The following is a 3942-nucleotide window of genomic DNA, read 5'->3' as shown; positions in this document are numbered from 1 at the left end:
TAATAATAATAATAAGATGCCTATTTTAACTTGTAACCTGAGGCTTCCAGACAGTTTCAGGATTCTAACACCTCTTTACAAAATACCATTTACAAATTAACCAAGGTGAACAATTAATGAAAGTCAAAAAACTTCTGAGACCTTTCTCCCTTCTTCCATGCTCTTTGTGTCAGGCACCCTCTTGCTCACCTCCCCCTCCTTCTTTGTCTCCAGGTATGCAACAGACATTTTATGCCAGATGTCCTGACACCATCTCTCTTTTTTCCTCCTGCACTGGCTCCACATTCTTTATACCCTCTATTTCTTCATTCTAATCTTTTCATGGAACTTCCCTTTTTCTTCAAACCTCACCCATTTGTTCCTCTCCCCAACCTATTACAAACCTGCTCTTTTAGGGCTAGGAGCTGACTCTGTGGTGGGCACTGTCGTCTGGGAGCGTTGCAGAGACCTCCACCCAAGATGCCCCCCAAGGCCGCTCACCTCTTACCGTCGAGTCCCTTCGCCTCGTGAGCATGTCGGATTTGATATCGTGGGGTGAGGTGAGAGCAGGCCCAGGGAGGGAGGTTACCTCAGAGGAGCCACAGTCACAGTCAAGATGATAGAGGTACTGACAACAACTGACTCTCAGAAACTGCTACACCAGCTGAATGCTCTGTTGGAGCAGGAGTGGAGATGTCAGCCAAAGGTCTGTGGCTTGAGACTAATTGCATCTGCACACGATAATGGCCTCAGAATGACTGCAAGGCTAAGGGACTTTGAAGTAAAAGATCTTCCTAGTCTAACTCAGTTCTTTGGCTTTGACACAGAGACACTTTCTCTAGCTGTGAATTTACTGGACAGATTCCTGTCCCAAACGAAGGTACAGACCTTGGGTGTGTTGGGCTGAGCTGCTTCTGTTGGGCTGTAAAACCAATAGAAGAGGAAAGGAATGTCCCATTGGCAACTGACTTGATCCGAATAAGCCAGCACAGGTTCATGGTTTCAGATTTGATGAGAATGGAAAAGATTGTATCGGAGAAGGTATGTTGGAAAGTCAAAGCTACTATCGCCTTTCAATTTCTGCAACTCTACTATTCATTCACTCAAGAGAACTTGCCAATTGAAAGAATAGCCTTAATTTTGAAAGACTAGAAGCTCAACTTAAGGCATGCCACTGTAGGATCATATTTTCTAAAGCCAAGCCTTCTGTGTTGGCATTGTCTATCATTGCACTGGAGATCCAAGCACACAAGTGTGTAGAGTTAACAGAAGGAATAGAATGACTTTAGACACATTCCAAGATAAACGGCAGAGATTTGACCTTCTGGTAAGAGCTTGTATCCAAGTGTTTAACTGAAAATTCATCAAACAAGTGTTCCAGACCAAATGTTCAGAAGTTGAAATGGATTGTTTCTGGATGCACTGCATGACAGTTGAAGCATAGTTACTACAGAATAACCCATTTTCCAACAATTCCTGAAATGGTCCCTTAATTGGATTGTTACAACAACAAAATACTCCTCTGAAGCCTTTCTCCACAATCCTAAACTGTAGATTCCATAATACTATAATGGATTTAAGCTGTGAAGACTCAAAACATCACGAAGAGATTAGCATTGATGTTCTCAGATTTGGGAAAACTACCTAATTAACATGGTGTAGTGGAATTATAATTAAATTTGAATTCATCTGTGAGGCATACAAGTCAAAGCTAAGAGTATAAATGTGAAATGTTAATAACAAGCCTGGGAAGGTAAACTGTGAATCTTCATTTCAAACTTTGATCCAACTTTCTAGACTGAGTCAGTATATTGTATTTAGATGGTATTAAAAGTGGTAACCTAATTAAATTCTAAATTGTGAGGTATACATTAAACCAACATTTCACAAATGCACTTCTAAGGCATAACAAGGGTTACTATTCTAGGCAGGGAAAATGGTTTCTTGGTACCTGTAGTGCAAATAATAGATAATCCAGAGATGTGGACTTTATTGCTACTTGGGAATTACATTTAAATTTGAGGGCATTTTATAAAAGCAAAACTACAGACCTAGTCATTTTGGCATATTAAGTTATCTTTAATATTTTTCTAAAAAACAGGTAATATTTGTACCCGTGACAAAACTTATACAATATCCACTGTCTCCATCTAATCCCATCAAGAAAAACTGGTTTTATTGTGAAATTCAACATAAATTAACTTTGGTCCAAAAACTTGACTTAACACTCCATAAGTTTTTACTAAGGGCTGTTTTTATAAAACTTGCTATTCTAGGGGCACTGAGTGGCTCAATCAGTTAAGCATCCAACTTTGGCTCAGGTTCGTGAGCCCTGCATTGTGCCCTCTGCTGTCAATGCAGAGCCTGCTTTAGGTCCTCTGCTGCCTTCTGTCTCTTGGGGAGAGTGCCTCCCCCACTGGCACTCTCTCAAAAAAAAAAAAAAAAAAAATTAAAAAAAAAAAAAAACAACTGCTCCTTTAAAGGCAGACCCTCTGAGGAGCCAAACGCTAAACCCCGAATTTCTGACAGTCCCTACCTAAAGCTGAACTACAAGTGACAAACACTTTCCCAAAGTGATTGAGGATCCTCAAAAATTTGCTGAGGAGTTTAACATAGTTACTGAGACTTATCAACCCAGTTTCTCACTTTTATATCAGGTCCACATGCTTTTCAGCAGAGACAGGCATAACTCTGGATGAACACTGTCAATTGGGACAATCTTGGAAGGTCTCTAGAAGTCTGAGAACTACAAGGCATGACCATCTGCCTTGTTATATGATCAAGTTCATGCAACTTCTGCTAAGCAACCTCACCAGTCCGTTGCTAGGGCTTTCCCCAAACCTACTGATTGGAGTGAGATTCAGGCTTATGCCCAGAAGCCCGGTGAGCCCATGTATGATTATTATAGCCAGCTCCAAATTGTTGTTGTTGTTGTTTTAAGTTTATTTATTTATTTTGAGAGAGAGTGCAGAAGGGGCAGGAAAGAGGGAGACAGAGAATCCCCAGCAGGCTCTGAACTGTCAGCACAGAGCCGAATGCAGGGCTCAAACTCACGAACTGTGAGATCATGACCCGAGCCAAAACCAAGAGTTGGATGCTTATCCTACTGAGCCACTAGGGTGCCCCTCCAAATTGTTTTTAAAGAAAAATCTGGTCTACCTTTAAATGTTGAATCCAGTCGGGGTCTTGTAACTCTATGTTCATCAATGGGCTGAACCCACTGGGATCTTTCTCTTCTAGTTAAAAGGACCAGGATGGAATGGGGAACTAGGTCCACTCCAAATTTAATTTGGCCAATCACCTTGCCAGCACCCTACATGATTCAACCAAAAGAAAGTCCAACAAAATTCTTACTATTCAACTCTGGCAAATGGAGGCCTCTCAACAAAACCAAAAATGTAAAGGTCTCTGCTATTATTGCAAAGAGCCAGGACATTGGAAAACAGACTGTTACAAACTTAAGCCCTCCAGATGCCTTCCACCTTCTAGCCAGCCTTCCTAGTGTCCTCCTAATTCCAAATGATGGAGCTCCAAGGAAGTACAGGGTTTTTTTCTAATCCCTCCCTCTTAATTGACTAGGAGAAACAACTCTTCAGATTGAGGAGGAATCGCTCTCTGTTCTTTTTGACACTGGAACTACATTCTCCATGCTCAGGACCACTGCTATAAAGCAGCCCCTGCCTCAGAGTACTAAAATGATTCAAATAGTGTGGGTCTGTAATAACCCTCCACAGGTTCCTGTCTCTGAACCTATTCCCTTTTGTCAAGGCCCTTCAAGAGATAACCACCCGTTTCTCCTTAGTCCCTCTACCCCTATTCATTTATTGGGCCAAGATTCTAAGAAAAATATCATGCTGGAATTTCTTTCTCCCAAAAGAGGGAAATAATGTTAGAATTTTATGGTAGTAATCAAAATAGCCAACCAGGTGAATTGAATCCCTCTTCGACATCTTTTATTTGCTT

General features: G+C 41.2%; 1 pseudogene; it reads left to right on the top strand.

Moving 5' to 3' along the window:
• The first annotated feature begins 254 nt into the window (after positions 1–254).
• On the top strand, positions 255–1704 carry LOC121029710 (cyclin-G1-like; annotated as a pseudogene).
• The last annotated feature ends 2238 nt before the right edge of the window (positions 1705–3942 follow it).

The sequence above is a fragment of the Herpailurus yagouaroundi genome, unplaced genomic scaffold (assembly GCF_014898765.1).
Source record: "Herpailurus yagouaroundi ecotype Mexico unplaced genomic scaffold, PumYag 139, whole genome shotgun sequence".
In the NCBI taxonomy this organism is placed as follows: Eukaryota; Metazoa; Chordata; class Mammalia; order Carnivora; family Felidae; genus Herpailurus; species Herpailurus yagouaroundi.
Note: the sequence above shows the minus strand (reverse complement) of the source record. Positions and strands in the feature narration are given on the sequence as shown.